The sequence below is a fragment of the Hyperolius riggenbachi genome, chromosome 7 (genome assembly GCF_040937935.1).
Source record: "Hyperolius riggenbachi isolate aHypRig1 chromosome 7, aHypRig1.pri, whole genome shotgun sequence".
Taxonomy (NCBI): domain Eukaryota; kingdom Metazoa; phylum Chordata; class Amphibia; order Anura; family Hyperoliidae; genus Hyperolius; species Hyperolius riggenbachi.
Window position 1 is genome coordinate 297,936,515 of NC_090652.1, and position 22,406 is coordinate 297,958,920.

A 22,406-nucleotide genomic window follows, 5' to 3' on the forward strand; every position below is an offset into this window, starting at 1 on the left:
ACATTTTGCAGCATGCGCGGTCAACTAATGCGACCAATTTTGGTCCGAAATTGGTTGCATTGTCGGTTAGGCATGCACTTGGCGGCACCAATTTTAATCCGATTTGATTATAATAATCGAATCGCATGGTCGATCAACCTGGTATATGGCCACCTATACCATCTGATAAAGGGCATTTATGGATCGATCGAGGAGAGGTTTTCAGGATCACATCCTTCCTCCACAGAGAGGTTCTATCAGGTCTACCATCCATTTCAGCAAAGTAACGCTGTTCAGGCGCAAACCTTTGCGAGTGCCAGCTCGCGTGATAACTGCTGTGATAGCAGTTATCACAGGTTACTGAATCGAGCCCTATCTGTGTCATGACTAAATATATTCATAATAATAATAACAGTCATTGGGTAATGAATAAACAGTGAAAGGCACAGTCTGTGTATCTGGGCTGTACAGATGGACATCCTGAAAACTGGGGAACCTTCCAGGGACAGACGGTGACAGCCCTGCTAGGGACACTTGGTTGCCATGGTGCTGTCAGTACAGTTATTCTTCAGATCTGATCCTCAGTGTAAACAAACTGCAGAGATGCACCTGACAGAACCAAAGATGTTGCCGCCTGTGATAAATCAGGGTGAAGAAAACGTATACAGTGGACAAACGCTGACTAAATATTTTAGAAATTAATGTTATAAAAAAAAAAAAAAAAGCACTTTTATTCATTACAGTGGCGTAGTAATAAGGGAGGCAGAGGTTGTGACCGCACCACTAGGGGCACTCCCTCAACCACACTATTAGCTCGTCAATGGTGATATGCTGGTAAGGATCGAACTGTTCCCCTCCTCTGCTTACACCTCTTGCACTGGGGTTGTCTTTGGCAGGTTTTGTTGCGCCATATAGAATGCTTGAGGGGGAAAACTTGCACTGGGGCCCAAAGTTTCCTTAGCTATGCCACTGATTCATTATTCTGCTTTATATATATAAATCCTATATGGAGGCTGCAATAGTTTTTTTTCCTTTTAAACAATACCAGTTCCCTGGCAGCCCTGCTGATCTGTTTGGCTGCAGTAGTGTCTGAATCCCACCAGAAACAAGCATACAGCTAATCCCGTCAGATCTGACAATAATGTCAGAAACACCTGGTCTGCTGCATGCTTGTTCAGGGTCTATGGCTAAAAGTATTATGCCTCTTTCACACCAAGACGTTGCGTTTTAGGGGACGTTAAGTTCGCATAACGTACCCCTAACACAACGCCTGGTGGTGTTGGAGGTGGATGCCAGAGTGAGCCGCGTTGTGCGGCTGTTGGTGCGCCTTTTTTGTCAGATACTCTGCGGGGACCAGGGCCGGTTCAAGTAACAGTTGGGCCCTAGGGCAAAATTAACCTCGGGTCCCCCAAACAGACACCCCCCGACCAAAAAGCATCATTAGAGGCCCTTTGTTGCAGCCAAACTTCCCTCCTGGGCCCCTGAGCTGGCTGCTGACCCTCCCCCAATCACCTCCCAACTTAACAGACTCTGCAGAGAGACCCTGGGGAGCAACAGTTAACATGGGGAGGGACAACTTGGGGGCCCCTACAGGCTCTGGGGCCCTGGGGCAGTTGCCTATTTTTTTCTATGGTAGCTCCGGCCCTGGCGAGGACCAGGTGATCGGAACACTCCACATCACGTGGCCCCGCCAGCCAATCAGCGGCCGCTCCCGGAAGTAAACACTGCAGTAGTGATGGGAAGTCCGGCTCTTTTCAATGAATCGATTCATTGAAAAGAGCCGGACTTCCTATCTCTACTGTTCAGAATCGATTCAGAGGCAGAGCAGCAGGACTGATCCTAGTAATGGGAAGTCCGGCTCTTTTCAATGAATCGATTCTGAACAGTAGAGATAGGAAGTCCGGCTCTTTTCAATGAATCGATTCAATGAATCAAGCAGAACTTCCCATCACTACACTGCAGTGCAGTGAATACTAATTAGCCATGTGGCTAACAAGGACTCTCCCCTCCTCCTCTCCTGCTCAAAAAAAAAAAAAAAAAAAAAAAACACAATACTGAGCATGTGCAAACAGTCTAATGCGGCTAAAACCGCTTATAACGCACAGCATGCTGCATTTTCATTGAATGAATGTAACGCAACGTGGACACTGTAAACAGCCTATTGATTTTTCATTGCTGTGCTGTGGGGGTGCGTTACAGGCTGCTCTAACGTGCGCCTGTAATCTCCCACTGTGAAAGCAGCCTAAGAAAAATAGCATCAGCAGGAACGCCAGGCAATGTGCATATATTAAAAGGAAATAAATATGTCAGCCTCTATATATAGTTGTCCTTTAACAGTGGCTCAGCTAAGGATCCTTAAGCCCCAGTGCTAGTTGTACATTGCCCCCCCCCCCCCCCCTTCCCCCCAAGCATTCCACAACGTAAGAATTCATATACCTGAAAAAGTAACTTAGAGTTTCAAAAGCTTGCAAACAATCTTGTACAGTTAGTACAACCTAAACAAGTTTTCTTGTGATGTCTTCGAACAATACCTGGCAAGGACATCCACAGTATGAGCGGTGTAAGCAAAGGAGAACAGTTGTTCCCACTACTCAAAGCATATATAGAAGTGATCATTACCAGCATAGCAGTATTAAAGAGTTACTTCTGTGATTGATGGAGGGTCCCCCTGGTCCAGCAGGGCCCTGGTGCGGTCACAACCTCTGCATCTATTGCTAATATTGTTACGCCCCTGTTCTTTAGCAGAACTGGTATATTCACTTCATATTTACATCTCACTGATCTCCTCCCAGTATTGGTGAGTCCATGAAGAAACACCACCTGCTTCTTCCCACATGCAGCTCTCGGCACAGGCTGTGTGTATTTAGCATGCATGCCTGGCTGCGTTCTGTACGTTCTGCCGGCAATCTGTGGCAGTGCTCTGGTGTGTGTCACCTACCAGGACAGGGAATCTCAGCAGAACATGCCAGCTGCTGGAGGGGGGGGGGGGGGGGGGGGGACACAGGACAACTTGCTGTTAGCAAGTCCTAATTGATCAGGTTGGCAGCAGCTTATTAGTCTAAAGGTGGCAGTGTTCCCAACTCATCCCTTTAATTACTGACACATATGAATTATACAGGTTTTGTGGCTAGGTAGATGCAGTTGTTAAGACACTTATTATGTGTAAATAGCCCCAGAACCTGTATAACTTAGATGTGTCAGTAATTAAAGGGATGAGTTGGCAACACTGAAAGGTGGCCACTAACGATCCAATGGGTACAATTGATTGATTACAAACAAACGAGTCATTCGGTTGGATTTTGCTCAAACCAGAATTTGGATTTTCTTGATTGGTTGTGATAGACTGGAAGCAAAGATTAGTCCGTTGATGGAGTAGTGAACAATTTTTCTTCTGCTCAGAATTATCTGATCACTCGGATGATTTTTTGCTAGAAATTAGATTGTTAGTGGCCACCTTGTGCCCTGCCCATTAACTGTACAATATTTTCCTCAGATGCAATCATTCGATTTTTACGACTGAATTGTACAGAAAACCACACACTGTGGAGAATAGGGATGTTCAACAATATGGTAGAATGGAATTTAGAATTTTATCAAATGGGATGTTGGATTTTACGGCCATCCCTTTAGCTGTGCATGGCACGCCTATAAGGATTCGGATGCGTCCAGCTGTCTTAGCTGTGCTGACATTGTGTCTCGCAAGACAATGGAAATGGGTGATAAAGGAAATACTGAAAATCCCCATGAGCAGATGGACTAGTCCAAAACCTGTCAGATTATATTATTGCCTATTGTAAGCAACAGCAACATAGGAAAAAGGTAATTTATAACTGATTTTACTCTGGGACAACTTTACTGTACATTATATATACATGGAAGCACATGCATTTTAATTTTTATAATTTTTCATGTCACGATAGTGGTCCTATAGTGAAGAAACTAAGAGTCCATTCAGGCCTGGTGCACACCAAAAACCGCTAGCAGATCCGCAAAATGCTAGCAGATTTTGAAACGCTTTTTGTTATTTTTCTATGGCGTTTTGCTAGCGTTTTGCGGATTGCTGCAGCGGATTTCAGTATAGTACATTTCATATATTGTTACAGTAAAGCTGTTACTGAACAGCTTCTGTAACAAAAACGCCGGCAAAACCGCTCTGAACAGGCGTTTTTCAGAGCGGTTTGCGTTTTTCCTATACTTTACATTGAGGCAGAAACGCCTCCGCAATCCAAAAAATGCCTCACCTCGGGAGGATTTGTTTCTGCAAAACGCCTCCTGCTCTGGTGTGCACCACCCCATTGAGATACATTGACCAAGCGGATCCACAGTCGCAAGCGGCTGCAGAAACGCTGAAAAAGCCGCTCGGTGTGCACCAGCCCTCATAGAGTATTTTTTCAGTGTTTCCCCATTGACAAATATTTCCTCTCCCTGATTTGCATTCTGAAATGTATCACTGGTGGTGACATCTTTAGTTCTGCCAGGTGATCTGCACAGAATGTTCGTTACTGAGAGCTCTATGCACAGAGGGAGATGCAGACGGAGTTGGAAACAGCGGTTATTTCCCACAATGCAAGGAGATTCACCGACAGCAAACGGTCAGGACCATGGCCATGACATCACACTGTGGGAGGGGTTTCACCACAATATCAGCCATACAGAGCCCCCTGATGATGTATTAGAGAAAAGGAAAAGATTTCTCATGGGAAATGGAGTATCAGCTACTGATTGGGATGAAGTGCAATCCTGGGTTACAGTTCCTCATTAGGGGAGATGTGATTACCAGTGGCATTACTAGAGATGATGAGAGCTGGCAGAGAGCTGGCACCCGTGTGGGCGCCGTACAGAACGCCTCGCGGTACAGATGGAGTGACTTGGTGCCCGCATGTCACGCACCCTCTGTGGCGCTAGAGCCATCCAGACTACAGCCTGACTCACAGCGCTGACAGATGGGGGTATCGCTCCTGCTCTGGGCCATGTTATTGAATAAAAAACCCACGATTATCGTTAAGTATTATAACGGTGGCTTCGCACTGTGAAGTGAGAAAATCTCTGTGCCGCTCTGATATTTAGTGCAACGTATGTATTCTCTGCGCGGCGGTGAAATCGCTGAGGCGCGAAATTGGCAGGCCTAACCCTTAGTAAAGCAATAAGCTTCATTCGCACGCCTTATACCGTCTACTAAACCAATCTGCGTGAAAACAACAGAGGATTGAATCCCACCCCAAGCATGCGTGTGTCCCGCCCCCTCCCTGCAGCTGGATCAGTTGTAGTGCTGAGCTTGTTGTTAGTCCTTGCAGTTCAGCAGCTTCAAGTCACATGACCATTTTTCTTTTTATCAAAACAGGTCATTTATGTTGTACCTTCACTAACTATGTTTGTTTTGCGAGTCAGTGTTCTTAAAATGATCTTCCCAGTGGAGTCTGCAGCCAGCTGTGAGTTCCTGACATGTTGAATTATGTTTCCTTGTAGCCATGGCGACAGTCTGGTGTTAGTGGGCATATGCCGCATATCTGCCCCTAGCTGTCATTCTTTCATCCCTGTAAGACTAGAGGCGTCTCGGCTGCAGTACGCTGTTTCATGCCTAAAGGTGCCCATTGATAATCCAATTTCCCTTTGCAAATCGATCATTGCGATCAGTCAAAAACAAATAAACAATCACTTTCTTGGTTTGAACCGCGCAATTGCTGTCTGCTCTCTGGGACAGGAGCGCAATCATGGAGGTGTGCAGACGGGACCACGCAAGCGCATTAGGCATGACTGGAGCTCCAGTCGCAGTTATTTTGGAGCTGACAGTGGCGCAACGGAGAAAAATCAGAGGATGCGGAGGGACCTGACACACTACAGGGGGCAAGTTCGGGTAAGCTTTAATTGTAATGGTAGTAGGAGGGGTAGTGTTATGTGTGGTGGTAGAAGGAAGGTTAGCGTTAGATGTAGAGGTAAAAGGAGGGTTACTGTTAAGTGTAGCGGTGGTAGGAAGGTTAGTGTTACGTGTAATGGTAGAGGAAGGTTAGTGTTAGGTGTGTTGGTAAAAGGAAGGTTAGCGTTAGATGTAGCGGTAGAAGGAGGGTTACTGTTAAGTGTAGCTGCGGTAGGAAGGTTAGAGTTAGGTGTAATGGTAGAAGGTAGGTTAGCGTTAGATTGCCGTGATTGCCGCGATCAAACCCACCAGGAAATCCCGTTCTGAACGGGATTTCCTTTAGGGCTTCCCCCGTCGCCACGGCGACGATCGCGATGATGTCATCAACGTCGCAACGTCACAGGGGGTCCTAATCCACCCCTCAGCGCTGCCTGGCACTAATTGGCCAGGCTGCGCAGGGGATTCGGGGGGGGGGATCCTGTTACGCGTCGGGTAGTGGCGGATCGGCGGCGATCGCGTACAACACGCAGCTAGCAAACTGCTAGCTGCGTGTTTAAAAAACAAATTGTACAAATCGGCCCACTAGGGCCGGAGAGGTGCACAGCGGCAGCTGAGCTCGTCCATACCGCCAAGGAGGTTAAGCTCCTCTGAGGACAGTCAGTGACATGACTATGTACTCTGTAAAGTGCTGCAGAAGATGTCAGTGCTATATAAATACATAATAATAATATGGTAGGACATATGACTATGGTAGTATTAGAGTGTGAGCTCCTCTGAGGACAGTCAGTGACATGACTATGTACTCTGTAATGTGCTGCAGAAGATGTCAGTGCTATATAAATACATAATAATAATATGGTAGGACATTAGACTATGACTATGGTAGGATTAGATTGTAAGCTCCTCTGAGGACAGTCAGTGACATGACTATGCACTCTGTAATGTGCTGCAGGAGATGTCAGTGCTATATAAATACATAATAATAATATGGTAGGACATTAGACTATGACTATGGTAGGATTAGATTGTGAGCTCCTCTGAGGACAGTCAGTGACATGACTATGTACTCTGTAAAGTGCTGCAAAATATGTCAGTGCTATATAAATACATAATTAATAATATGGTAGGACATTAGACTATGACTATGGTAGGATTAGATTGTGAGCTCCTCTGAGGACAGTCAGTGACATGACTATGTACTCTGTAAAGTGCTGCAGAAGATGTCAGTGCTATATAAATACATAATAATAATATGGTAGGACATTAGACTATGACTATGGTGGGATTAGAGTGTGAGCTCCTCTGAGGACAGTCAGTGACATGACTATGTACTCTTTAATGTGCTGCAGAAGAGGTCAGTGCTACATAAATACATAATAATAATATGGTAGGACATTAGACTATGACTATGGTAGGATTAGATTGTGAGCTCCTCTGAGGACAGTCAGTGACATGACTATGTACTCTGTAATGTGCTGCAGAAGATGTCAGTGCTATATAAATACATAATAATAATATGGTAGGACATATGACTATGGTAGTATTAGAGTGTGAGCTCCTCTGAGGACAGTCAGTGACATGACTATGTACTCTGTAATGTGCTGCAGAAGATGTCAGTGCTATATAAATACATAATAATAATATGGTAGGACATTAGACTATGACTATGGTAGGATTAGATTGTAAGCTCCTCTGAGGACAGTCAGTGACATGACTATGCACTCTGTAATGTGCTGCAGGAGATGTCAGTGCTATATAAATACATAATAATAATATGGTAGGACATTAGACTATGACTATGGTAGGATTAGATTGTGAGCTCCTCTGAGGACAGTCAGTGACATGACTATGTACTCTGTAAAGTGCTGCAAAATATGTCAGTGCTATATAAATACATAATTAATAATATGGTAGCACATTAGACTATGACTATGGTAGGATTACACTGTGAGCTCATCTGAGGACAGTCAGTGACATGACTATGTACTCTGTAAAGTGCTGCAGAAGATGTCAGTGCTATATAAATACATAATAATAATATGGTAGGACATTAGACTATGACTATGGTAGGATTAGATTGTAAGCTCCTCTGAGGACAGTCAGTGACATGACTATGTACTCTGTAATGTGCTGCAGAAGATGTCAGTGCTATATAAATACATAATAATAATATGGTAGGACATTAGACTATGACTATGGTGGGATTAGAGTGTGAGCTCCTCTGAGGACAGTCAGTGACATGACTATGTACTCTTTAATGTGCTGCAGAAGAGGTCAGTGCTACATAAATACATAATAATAATATGGTAGGACATTAGACTATGACTATGGTAGGATTAGATTGTGAGCTCCTCTGAGGACAGTCAGTGACATGACTATGTACTCTGTAATGTGCTGCAGAAGATGTCAGTGCTATATAAATACATAATAATAATATGGTAGGACATATGACTATGGTAGTATTAGAGTGTGAGCTCCTCTGAGGACAGTCAGTGACATGACTATGTACTCTGTAATGTGCTGCAGAAGATGTCAGTGCTATATAAATACATAATAATAATATGGTAGGACATTAGACTATGACTATGGTAGGATTAGATTGTAAGCTCCTCTGAGGACAGTCAGTGACATGACTATGCACTCTGTAATGTGCTGCAGGAGATGTCAGTGCTATATAAATACATAATAATAATATGGTAGGACATTAGACTATGACTATGGTAGGATTAGATTGTGAGCTCCTCTGAGGACAGTCAGTGACATGACTATGTACTCTGTAAAGTGCTGCAAAATATGTCAGTGCTATATAAATACATAATTAATAATATGGTAGCACATTAGACTATGACTATGGTAGGATTACACTGTGAGCTCCTCTGAGGACAGTCAGTGACATGACTATGTACTCTGTAAAGTGCTGCAGAAGATGTCAGTGCTATATAAATACATAATAATAATATGGTAGGACATTAGACTAGGACTATGGCAGGGATTAGATTGTGAGCTCCTCTGAGGACAGTCAGTGACATGACTATGTACTCTGTAAAGTGCTGCAGAAGATGTCAGTGCTATATAAATACATAATAATAATATGGTAGGACATTAGACTATGACTATGGTAGGATTAGATTGTAAGCTCCTCTGAGGACAGTCAGTGACATGACTATGTACTCTACAGAAGATGTCACCACTACATAAATATTAATAATATAACATTGGCTGATCGCACCAATCTCATTAGTGTCTATACTATATGTACACAGTGGGTATTTGAAAACAAATAAAATACTTTGTAAAAAAAATAAAATGTAGGCAGTGGCAGAAAAATCATGGAAACTGCTGAAGACGCGTTCGTTGTGTATTCTGCATTTACAAAGCCAAATCGAGAGATCAAATTGTCTGAGCTCTTCTAAAAACAAGCTTACTTTTACCAGTCCATTAATTACTAATTAAGGCCTGGAACCCACTGAAAACCGCAAACGCAAAACGCAACCGCTAGCGTTTTGTCTGAGCGGTTTGCAAGCGGATTCATGCGCGTTTTGGGTTGTGTTTTGCAACAGTGTATTTTTTTCCTCAGCGGTTGTGTAGCGTTTTGCGTTTTGCGTTTTTATCCTGATTGGTCCTGTGAATTATTTTTCATTTTGTTACAGTGTGCTGAACCGCAAAACGCTAGCAAAACCGCTCGGTTTAGGTTTTGCTGAGCGTTTCTGCTAGCGTTTCAATACTTTACATTGAAGCGCTAACGCTCCCAAAATGCTGCATGTCCTGCGTTTGCGTTTCTGGGAAACGCAAACGCTCCTGTGGAAGTTGCCCCATCCATTAACATCAGCTGAGCGTTTTGGCAAAACGCTAGCGTATCGCAGCGCTGCCAAAATGCTCAAAAAAACGCTCTTGTGGGTTCCAGCCCTAAATGAGTATGGGAAATCTATGCTGTTCAGCATCTCTGCCTGGCTAGCTCATCCTGCTGAGCGGACCTGAACTCAGAACTTCCTCTCTACTCTAAAAGATAAGCAACAGCATAATGACCTTTAAAGAAAAAAACATTTCTTTGTTACAGCTGATACAAATCCTGCAATAAATCTGCAGTGTGTCTTCTTCCTGCTTTCATGGAAGCAGACATAGTCAACATCTTTGGTTTAGCAATCAGCCTCTCTGCCGAGGCAACCAGCTGACTCAGCTGAGATCAAATTACAGGTGCGATTAGTCACAGATGAGGGAGTATTAAGGGGCCCATATACTGGTCGATTTCAGCCATCGATTGATTCTATCGAACTGATTGATTGGAAATCGATTCTATCGAATCAGCCGATCGATTTGCGGGCGATTTCGATCGATTTGATCTATCTAACTGGATGGAAAATCTAGGTCGATCTGCTGCTGGCAGCAGATCAATGGCCCATAGAGTTGCATTGGATCTAATGGACCAATAATGCATTTAGATAGATTTCTAATAAGTTTCATTCTGAAATCTATTGGAAATCTGTTCCTAGTGTGTGCCACACATCAGATAGATTCCTGTCAGATTCGACTCGACAGGCATCTGACAGAAATCTATCTGATGGTCGAATCTGCTGTAAATCTACCGTAGGAGTGTATGGCCACCTTTACACAGGCTAAACTCTCTAAACACGTGGAGGCCTGGAACCCGCTACATGCTATCGCAATCACTACGTTTTTAATTAGCATTTTGTAAGCAATTTAATGAACGTTTTCCGGCGATTTTGGGTGCGCTTTTTAAAAAGTGTAAGCTTTTTGCCAGCGATTGTCATAGCGATTTTAATTCTGATTGGTCATTTAAAATTATTATATTTTTTACAGTTTGCAGTAATTCAAAATCGCACACAAATTGCTATGTTTAGCAATTCATGAGTGATTTGCCAGCGCTTCAATACTTTACATTGAAGCGCAAATGCTCCCAAAATGTTGTATGTCCTGCAATTGCGATTTGCCTAATTGCAATAGCTCTGGTGGAATCTGTCCCATCCATTTACATTGGCAGAGCGTTTATACAATTTTCTAGTGATTTAAAGCGCTCCCTAAATGCTCAAAAAAAACGCTCCAGTGGGTTCCAGCCCACAAGGTGCATTTCTCTACGTTTTCCTTCTGTCCTGTACACGAGTTCAGGTCCTCTTGAAGGCAGCCGCTGCTTGAGCAGCACGGAGGCAGGGGGGCAGCTCGCGTACATGGAGGGGAATGGATGTCACAGACGCCGCGTCACGTCCCCACGTCACAGACGAGATCTCATGGGGGTCTCTTCATATTCAGGAGCCGACGTGACTCAGCATCAGCCATGAATAATATTCCACCTCTGGTTCGCTGCTCCTCACAGCCGCCGGACCCGCTGTGCGGAGAGACGGAGGCGGGGGAACGGCTAAGCCTTCATCGCTCTGATTTCACGCCAGCAGAATGTACTCAAGGAAAGAAGAGATCACTACAGAGGCGGCATCAATATCAAAGATAAGGTCACACGTAATAATAAAGAGATAAAAGCCTCCTTCAAAGCTGAAGTCATGAAACAAAAATAAATTAATGGAGGGTAAAAGATGCGTATACTGTATACAACCAGTCAGAGCAGGATCATCCACAAGGCAACATAGGCAGGTGCCTGGAGCCTGGTTGGTACCAAGGGGCCCACCAGCCATCTTCTCTGACCTCTCTCTCACCTCAGATTTCCAAAAGGATTATGAGGGAGACTCAAAGCCACTAACTTGCCTAGGGCCTCATTTCATCATAATCCTCCTTTGTAGCCAATGAGGGAATTACTGTCAATGATGCCCCCCCCCCCCCAAGTGAAACTTCAACGGGGCCCCCCTCCCTCCCTTTGGTACCCCCATATGTTGACCTCCGGTGCTCTATAACCAATACAGCCTCCCTGACCTATTTTTCGTCTTAAAGGGAAGGTTCAGGGAGGGTGGGGAAAAAATAAAAACCAATTTCCACTTACCTGGGGCTTCCTCCAGCCCGTGGCAGGCAGGAGGTGCCCTCGCCGCCGCTCCGCAGGCTCCCGGTGGTCTCCGGTGGCCGACCCGACCTGGCCGGCTGCCAGGTCGGGCTCTTCTGCGCTCCAAGCCCTTGTACTTCTGCGTCCCACGCCGGCGCTCTGACGTCATCGGACGTCCGCCGGGCATTACTGCGCATGCGCAGTAGTTCTGCGCATGCGCAGTACAGCCCGGCGGACGTCCAATGACGTCAGAGCGCCGGCGTGGGACGCAGAAGTACATGGACTTGGAGCGCAGAAGAGCCCGACCTGGCAGCCGGCCTGGCCAGGTCGGGTCAGCCACCGGAGACCACCGGGAGCCTGCGGAGCGGCGGCGAGGGCACCTCCTGCCTGCCACGGGCTGGAGGAAGCCCCAGGTAAGTGGAAATTGATTTTTATTTTTTCTCCACCCTCCCTGAACCTTCCCTTTAAAGAGTACCTAAATCATAAATTGCAGTTTGCTTTAAACCTAATAAGTTGCCAAGATATATAAAATCACACATGATAAAGTGTGATTTTCTCACCCACAGGGTCCGTATTCCACATATGGTCTTGAAACCCCCGCCCCAGTGTGAAATTGGGCCCTGGCATTTTTTTTTCTTTCCAAACCATAGGTGCAAAGGATGCTGGGGGACTGATGTCATAACTCCACCCCTCATATCCATGTAATCTAATCTAGGCAGACAGACAGACATCTGAAGTAAGAATTATAGCAAACAGACATGATAAGACAGGCTGCTGCAGTTTTCCTGTCTCTCCTCTCTGTTACACACTGTGAAAAGTGAAGTAATTTGATCCAGGCAGGCAGAGAGCAGGGGAGGGAGGGGCAGGGAACCAGTATGGAGGGGAGAACACAAAGCTTCAGCATAAGGATAAATAAGGAAGTAGTGCTACAGACATAAATGTGAGTCTGTTCTATATACTATGATGTACCAGATGTAAACTTTATATGTACATCTAACTGTACACAGTGCATAGACTACATATATGTATTGCCATTCAGTCCTTTTTTTTTGGCTGGAGGTGGTCTTTAACAAGTGTGGCCCCTAATCCTCCGATACTTAGTTCAGTTACTCTAAACACCAATATGGCAGCCTCCATGTTCCTCTCACTTCAATTGTTCTTACACCTTAAAGAGAGACTCCAACCTAGAATTGAACTTTATCCCAATCAGTAGCTGATACCCCCTTTTACATGAGAAATATAATGATTTTCACAAACAGACCATCAGGGGGCGCTGTATGACTGATTTTGTGCTGAAACCCCTCCCACAAGAAGCTCTGAGTACCGCGGTACTCTGGGCAAACTGCCACAATGTAACAATGTTCACAGACAGGAATTAGCTGTTCACAGCTGTCTCTAACAGCCAAAACAGCTAGGAGCAGCTACATAACCTGCCCACAGTAAAAATGTCACCATGTAATAAATGTCAGAATGTAAATCGGGGAGAGGAAAGATTTTACAATGGGCAAACACTCACTAAATCATTTATACATAATTATGGTAAAAAATGAAGCACTTTTTTTACTACATTATTTTCACTGGAGTTCCTCTAAAGGATACCAGAGCCAAAGGGCTCTAGTAAAAAGTAAAGGTGCAGTGGGGAGGGAGGTACAAGCAAATACTCACCGCGCTTCCCGTTCCCTTCACTTCACCCGCTGACTGTTGTCCTGCACTCAATCCCATTATTCTTTGTGACTCCGGAAACTCTAAACCAGAACATTTCGTGGCGTGCATGCGCAGTATGTCCTTCCTGCTCCCCTGTGGTCGCGAAGTGATGTCACAGGACAGAAGCGCGCTTGCTCCCCTCGTTTCTCCACTCAGCATGTAACGCTCAATGCAGTGGAGCGCGCACGCCGGGATGCAGGAGAGGGAGGAGCGCGAGTGCGCCTGTCTTGTGACCACAAGGCAGCAGAACGGACATACTGCGCATGCATAATACAGTGGACTTGATTCACAAAAGGTGTGCTAACACTCAGCACGCCCGTGCAAAGCTGCTTAAACTTCGAAGTCAATAGTTTACCCGTGTAAGTTTTGTGCGCATTACATCGCATGGAAACCAGCTTAGCAAGGGCGTGCTAAGCATACACTCTAATAGGTTAACACGCGAAGCGCCGTAGTTAGTTATCACATGCAAAGTGCACTTATCATGCGTACGGCATAACGCCGTACGCACGCTACAACTTAGCACGCGAACGGCATAAACTTTGCATGTGCAAAATGCGTAGCATGCAAGTTTGCACTTGCAAAGTCTTAACACGTGATAACTGAGTTATCACCATTTAGTGAACCGAGCACTGTATGTACGAGTTTGCCGTTTCCGGAGTCGCCCAGAATAACGGGACTGAGTGTAGGAGAATGGCGAGTGACGGAAGGGGAACAGGAGGTGAGGTAAGTATTTGCTTATACCTCCCTACCCACTGCACCTTCACTTTTTACCAGAGCCTTTCAGCTCTGGTATCTTTTAACCTTTTTCTTGATGTCTATAGACCTTACCTACACAATCTGATCAAAGTATTCAAAACCTGTTGGCCCTCCTACCGCCGCATGGATGTGGTAAACTGGCTTAGTGATTGGTCAATCAAAATTGCATGTGTGTAGACCCCCTGACAGAGCTCAGAGATGATATACTTAGAGCTGTGACAACACTATAAATCTTCGCTCGCAGTTCCTTCATTTGTCACACATGGAATCTGATATTTGGAAGATGAAACAAGACATTTGTAAGCCCGCAGATGATAACTCCTGGATGTAGATAGATCCCCCTCAGGCATGAGACATATGACAGCCAAGACGATCATTCGAGGCGGATTCAGCCATCAGTCACATGTTGTATCTGGAATCCCACATCTTCACCATCCATCAGAATCCTGACTAACGTTTGTGTGCACCAGAGTTTTTTCATCTACCAGATTTAGGCCCCTTCCTGCGTGATAGAATTTGTGTGCGTTTTCCATTTTGCAAATTATTATTATTTAGTATTTATATAGCACTGACATCTCCTGCAGCACTGTACAGAGTACATAGTCATGTCACTGACTGTCCTCAGAGGAGCTCACACTCTAATTCTACCATAGTCATAGCCTAATGTCCTACCATATTATTATTATGTAATTATATAGCACTGACATCTCCTGCAGCACTGTACAGAGTACATAGTCATGTCACTGACTGTCCTCAGAGGAGCTCACACTCTAATCCTACCATAGTCATAGCCTAATGTCCTACCATATTATTATTATGTATTTATATAGCACTGACATCTTCTGCAGCACATTACAGAGTACATAGTCATGTCACTGACTGTCCTCAGAGGAGCTCACACTCTAATCTCTACCATAGTCATAGTCTAATGTCCTACCATATTATTATTATGTATTTATATAGCACTGACATCCTCTGCAGCACATTACAGAATACATTGTCATGTCACTGACTGTCCTCAGAGGAGCTCACAATCTAATCTCTACCATAGTCATAGTCTAATGTCCTACCATATTATTATTATTATGTATTTATATAGCACTGACATCTTCTGCAGCACTTTACAGAGTACATAGTCATGTCACTGACTGTCTGCAGAGGAGCTCACAAACTAATCCCTACCATAGTCATAGTCTGATGTCCTACTATATTATTATTATTATTATTATTATTATTATTATTATTATTATGTATTTACTGTATATAGCACTGAAAACATTTGCACAGCTTTACAGAGTACATAGTCCTGTCACTCACTGTCCCCAGAGGAGCTCACAATCTAATCCTACCATACTCATATGTCTATGTATGTGTATTGTGTATGTATCGTAGTCTAGGGCCAAGTTAGAGGGAAGCCAATTAACTTATCTGTATGTTTTTGGGATGTGGGACTGGGAGGGAGCCTGAATGCCTGGTGGAAACCCACGCAGACACAGGGAGAACATACAATATCCATGTAGATAGTGCCCTGGCTGGGATTGGAACTGGGGACCCAGCGCTGCAAGGCCAGAGTACTAACCACTACACCACCGTGCTGCCCAATTCCTATCTAATACAAGTCAATGGCATCGCATTTGATATCCCAAACTTAATCAAAACAGCTCCAACCCTTAACACGTTTAAATCAAAGCTGAAAAGCCACCTGTTTAGTCTGTCATTTACGATCACATAACTTTTCCCTTGTGCACATCACTATGTACTGATCTGAGAGAAGCTTACAGTATGTGCTTCAAGTCCTTTGGGAGAAAAGACCTTTACAAATGTTTTGTTGTTGAAGTTGTATGTTGGTACAGACAGTAAACTGTCATCCAGACGGATCATGAACAATTGCTTTGGTAAGCAACAGTCTATTATGTGTATGTAGCTTTGTATGTATGGGGGCATCAGTTCACACTACAGCAGGGGAGTCATTACACGTGTGTTCACAGTGTGCGCTCGTGTACGGTCACGTCTGCCTGACGCTGCCTGGCGGAGAGAGAGTGGGGGAGGAATGAGGCGACTTACAATTGCTTTATTGACCCATTTTTGATGGCCTTGGAGAGTCGCTATACCACTGTCGTCCAGCAATAGGCTAGGTTCACAGTGAGAATTGCATAGTGTTCCCTGTAAAAGCAGAAACGCAACAGGACAGGAGAGTCACGTTATCCACGAGTTGTGTTGAATACAGTGAAGCATTCAGTCAATGAAAAGTATGCTTCACTGTCACTGGTAACGCATGCATTTTTCAGTAACACACATGCATGTTCATTATTATACCGCAACGCACCGGCCACACTGTGAAAGTCACATAGGCAGTGCATTACAGTGTAGCAAGCCTCATTACTACATAGGCACACTCAGGATTTTCAAGGTGGGGGGGGGGGGGGGGGGAATTCCTGAAAGTTCTCCCCCAGCCACACACAATACAGTATAATAATAAGGTAGGACATTATGCTGGGTACACGTAATGCAATTTACCATCCGACCAACCGACCGACAATGGGATCAATCAGGAGCAGTTTGGATACAGATAATAATGAGGACAGTCGACATTGCTAATGAAGGGGAAAGTGAAGCATTCATTCAGCAGTGGTACAGGGCTGTGCTCATACCTGACTCTGGGGACTGTTAGGTTCCCCAGAGCTGCTCCATGCTCTGTACACATGCTGCTGCTCCATCCAAAGCCAATTGTAGCACAGAAAGAAAGGAGGCAGTGCTGTGAGCTGCAGGATGTGCCTGTCCCCAGACACTGCACCGCCCCCTGGTTTAAGGGGGGATTCCGGACAACTGTAATCCCCCCTCTCCCCCGCATTTGCCTATGTACTATGCTTCAGTTTCGCCGCGCCGCAACGCACCACTTCGAACGTAGCTTTACAGAGAGGAGCCCAGACCGGGCCAGATATCACAAACCGTGGCCGCAATGGTGGGAATCAATTATATTTCCATTCTCCATCTCACTCGGCGCCCCCCCCTCCCCCCCCCGATACCAGCCTTGCTCACGCTGTACCTGGCAACCGGTTACCGCAGCGCTCTCAAGTAGGTTAATTAGATAATTAACAGACAACTAGAGCAGCACGGAGGACTTTGCCTCCTGGCAGCGCAGGGGGACCCAAATTCACAGACTTGTCTTCCTCTCTGGAAAGCCGCAGTCTATTTTTCATTTAAAGGGCACCTGAAGTGAGAGTGATATGGAAACTGCCATATTAATTTCCTGTTAAACAATATCAGTTGCCTGGCAGCCCTCAGATCTATGTGACTGCAGTAATGTCTAAATAACACCAGAAACAAGCATGCAGCTAGTCTTGTCAGACCTGACAATATTGTCAGAAACACCTGATGTGCTGCATGCTTGTTCAGGGTCTATGGCTAAAAGGATTAGAGGCAAAGGGTTAAGCAGGACAGCCAGCCAACTGGTAGAAGGAAATAAATATGGCAGCCTCCATATCCCTGTCGCTTCAGTTGTCCTTTAAATCATACATCTGAACTGCATGCTTGCTCAGGGTCTATGGCTAAAAGTATTAGGCCAATCACAAACTTAGCAGTACCTTGAGGTTGGGCACACGTTAGACGGTGTGTGAAAGGTTGCGTTTTGCTGCATATGCGTTTGTGAATTTTTTGTCATAATGAAGTGCGTTTTGAGTAAAAATTTTTGGGAATGTATAAAAACACATTTTTCGATGTCCACTCTGGTTCATCACTAGGAAGTCAGGAACAGGAAACGGAAATACATCACCAAACTTGTTTTTAAAAAATAACGCATAAAAACGCAATAAAAACGCTATACCTCTGCGTCACCATTGACTTACATTATGTGTGTTTTAGATGCGTTCTGGAAAAATATGCAGCAAGTCCTGTTTGAAAAATGCACATTGCAGAACGCAAACAAATGCATTGACTTATATTACAGGTGTTAACGCTAGCGTTTTACCCAACGCTAGCGTTTCTACCCTTACTGCAGAGGCGTAACAATAGACCGTGCAAGGGATGCAGCCGCAGGGGGGCTAAGAAGCCACAGGGGGCCCCGTCCTGAGAGACTGACAGCTAAAGGCAAGGAGAGAGAAAACTTTCTGTTCTTTGCACAATTGTTCTAATGACTGCATCGGCTCAACCACTGATAAGGAATCATACAAAGTTTTGTAGACAAAGATTTGTTGACAGTCCCTATTCAGTGTGCAGGGGGCCCCCATCTAAAGTTTTGCAGGTGTGCCCAGTGATTTCTAGATACGCCCCTGCCTTACTGTATATATTGTACAGTATATATCCCTCTCGCTTCAAATTCCAGCTTCTGTGGGCTCTGCTACATGACTCCGCCTTATCCTGCTGTTCAGATGTCAAGTGGGAGGGGCATAGACAGGCCTGTCTGATAAGATTGCTGTCTGACACTCTGGAAGTCTGTGCCACAGGAAGTGACTGTAGCAGGGGCTCCTGACCAGGTAGTTGAAAAAGCAATTTATCTGACATTAGCTAATCAATGAGCTACTATGCAGACAAAAATAAACAGGGTCTCCCGCTGAGCGCGGCACAGGGCTAGGAAGCATTGGTACCCAAAGCGGGGCTTTGATGAAGACAAATTTACATCATTAATTTAGAAATAACATTCTGTTAAATGGCTACAAACGAGCAGCGCTTGAATGTCATCTTTTATGCACAATATTAGCGGTCAGGGCATGCTGGGACCTGTAGCTCCTCAGAAGATGGAGGGCCTGAGGTTAGCTGTAACTGCCTGGGATGGATAATGTCGCGCAGTAAATGGTGTAATGACCTTAGCGCCCTCCGGCACGCCAGCATCCATTAGCCGGGCCTACATGAGTCTCATTAGTATGGATCCCAATAGACATGGGTACTCCTCGGTCTCTCGGCCCCCTCTGAGTGCTGCAGTAACATACAGAGCCCACCAGCATCCTCCCATTAACTCTTAGCCCACCAGGATGCCTTGACCCAGCAGGCTATTGTCAGTCCGCAGCCTCTCCATGTCAACTCAACGGCTTATAGAGTCTTACAAAGAGCAGCGGAGACTTTCTAGAGAAGCGAGCGATTGTCTGGCGTCCCCTTGACCCCGAACCGCTGAGCGAAGCCCGGGGACATATTGTTGTCGCGTGTGTAAATATCCCACGTAGGTGAGCTCTACAGAGTGCCAGCTACAATGCAGGACGCCACGGAGGTAAAAGGAATTTAAAGTGACACTGAGGCAACAAAAGACCCCTGATGATCTATATGTGTAGTACGTATAATTAATGCAACATTAGTAGCAAAGAGTAGAGTCTCATAATTTTATTTTCAGTTATATAGCTTTTTTTTATGACTGCATCATTCACTTATATATGCAGTTTACAAACCATACTCTATTTTAAGCTATAAAACAAAGCAGAGCTAATGACCCTTTGAACTTCCTTGCAGTAAAACCTTATCTGAAGCTGTCTCTCACTGTTTCTTTGATGTTTTAGTGCTTCAGAAAACAGGACTGTAGCGACCCAAGTTGGGTCGAATAGCTCAGAGAAGCTAATTTGCATAAAAAACAGGTGAAGTTTCTCTTCACTCTTCCTATACTGAAAACAATATGAGACCCATATCTGTACAACTAATGTTCTATTTCTTAAGGGGCCCATACACCTAACGATTTTTCCTGCCGATATACAGCAGATTCGATCACTGTGATCGAATCTGCTGTGAAATCGTTGCGCAAACGCAAACGATTGATTTCCGCCCGAAATCAATCGTTCCCATCGAGCCATCCGTGCGGAAGATTTTGCTCGATCGCCGGCGGGTCAAGAGTGCGTCGATAGCGGCTTTTGAATGCCCGACGACCGACGCGATACAGCGGCAATACGTTACCTGCTCCGTCCCCGCTGTCACTGCTGCTCCTTATCCGCTGGGTTCTGGCAGGCTCCACTTCTTCCTGTCCTGACGGGAAGTTTAAACAGTAGAGCGCCCTCTACTGTTTAAACTTCCCCAGACAGAAAGAAGTGAAGCCAGCCGGTCCGGAACTCAGCGGAGAAAAAGACAGCAGTGACCGGGGGACACGCGCCGGCCAGAGCAGGAAATGTATTGGGGGGGGGGGGGGTGCTTATGTTTAAATGCGATGCATCGGGTTATTGAGGGGTTTTTTTTGGGGGGGGGGGGTTATTGTATTTAGCACAACATTTTTATTTATTCTTTCTTTTAAATTGAGAACTAGGAAATACTACAAATAAACATTTCATTTTGAATCCACCTAGTAATATTGCAGATTTAGAGGTGCTTTTGAATTTTTGCATAATAACGCAGCCTTTTACCACATGTGAGCATAGCGTCATACATCTGTATGGGTAAGCGCACAACGGAGCTGTAATCTACGGCTTTATCCTAACAATGTTTTAAAATGAGGCTGTTATCAGTAATAAAATATACTGTATCTTCTCGAGGGACAACACTGAAGATATGACTCTGTGGTTCTGATGCGGTAAACGGTGGTAAAGTTGGCATGCGCAGGCAGCACCAGGGCCGGGCCGAGGCGAGAGAGGCTCCAGCCTCAGGGCGCAGTGTAGGAGGGGGCACAACTCATTCAGCTATCATCCCCCTATTGTGTTTGAAGTGGGCCTGAATGATTTTAGGAAAAAATTGAATGGAGCGATTTCTGTCCGAAATTGCGATGTCGATTTGATTCACGATTTCCTTCAAATCAAGCTTTGTTCCCCCTCTGTCCCCCTGTCTCTCTTTGTGCCTCCTTTGCCTCTTAATGCCTCCTCTGGGTCTCTCTTGCCCCCTTTGTGTGTCTGTGCCCGCTCTATCTCTGTGCCTCCTCTGTCCCCCAAGCTGCATCAGTTCTGGACACAGCTTCCTGCACAAGTCCAGCGATGCCGGTCTATCCACTTCACCTCCTGCAGGTTCTAATACACGGAATACATCCTGTATGTCAAGTGACATACAGGAACCCCGGAGATTTGCCAAGCACAAGAGCCGGCAGATGGCGATAGAGGACAGTGTTGGACTCGTGTGGAAGTTATGTCCAATGCTGCAGGCCGCACGTGTCGGGACTTTGGGGAAGTTTGAAGCCGCTTCTTCAAACTTCCACATGTGGAAATGACGTGATCGCGATAATCACCACTTTGACGATTCCGAAATTGTGATCTTGGTGATAACGATTTCGGTTTAAATTCGATTTATCTTTCAGGCCTAGTTTGAAGCATAGAGAAATAAGAAAAGGGGATACATGGCAGTGACTGCAAGCCAGATAACTAGAGATTAAGGTGTTGGGGGCCCTGGGGCGCCTCTTAGTCTAATAGTAATCAGTGTGTGCCGGCTGGGGTGGGAGGGATGGAGGGGCGCACTTTAATGTCTCAGCCTTGGGTGCTGGCGGACCTTGTCCCAGCTCTGGGCAGCGCACTGCAATTTTACCAGTACTACGGCTGATGGAGCACAGCCCATTAACTAGCTAGTGCCTTGTGCATTACCAGGTTAATGCACACGTTGCTATGGTAACGTGCATTATCCTAGCAACGCACGCATTATCCTGGTATCACGTGTGGTCGCCAGAGGGTTAACAGGCGGTGCTCCCGTCAATTATCGTGCGTTTCCAACGCACGGCAACTTTACTGAATCAGGCCCTTAGATACAATGCTACATAGTCAGTGTACAGATTGTATAAAGGTGTAAATTTGCTGTCCCATCACAATAACTCCACACACAGAGAACTGAACTCACATATCTGATCTGTAGTCCATTCTGATCATAAGACTGAGCTTGCCACTTCCTGTTCTAGTCTGTGGCCAGGAAGCAGGAGGAGCATTCACAGGAACAGGAAAGGCATCACGGAGCATTAAGCAATGATCAGAAGTTAGAGCTGATTTTCAAGCCATGTAAGTAGAGGTGCCATACAGGGATGCAGAGCTATTAGACCTGGCATACAGTGTGTGTGCTGTATAAAGAAAGCTGTGGAGAGGGAGTGAAGCAGGAGGAGCATTCACAGGAACAGGAAAGGCATCACTGAGAAATGATGATCAGAGCTGATCTACAAGTCATGTGAGTAGAGTTGCCATACAGGGATGCAGAGTTATTAGACCTGGTGTACAGTGTGTGTGCTGTATACAGGAAGCTGTGGAGGTATGGAGGGGAAGTCTATTCTAGAGGGTACACACATCTCATCAAAAGGGCAAA

At 45.2% G+C, this 22,406-nt stretch overlaps 1 protein-coding gene and 1 long non-coding RNA gene across 7 annotated transcripts in view; one reads left to right on the forward strand and one right to left on the reverse strand.

Annotated features, from left to right (window-relative positions):
* Positions 1–22,406, reverse strand: part of SPEG (striated muscle enriched protein kinase) — a 369,258-nt gene that overhangs the window by 232,761 nt on the left and 114,091 nt on the right. The window lies entirely within an intron of this gene.
* The window catches only part of LOC137525158 (uncharacterized), a 152,728-nt gene continuing 152,370 nt past the window's right edge, over positions 22,049–22,406 (forward strand). Inside the window, exon 1 of one of the 2 annotated variants that reach the window (XR_011022878.1) lies at positions 22,049–22,108. This is a non-coding gene — a long non-coding RNA (uncharacterized lncRNA). Of the gene's footprint in view, positions 22,109–22,131; positions 22,272–22,406 lie in introns of those variants that run through there. The other variant, XR_011022877.1, reaches the window with a different exon arrangement.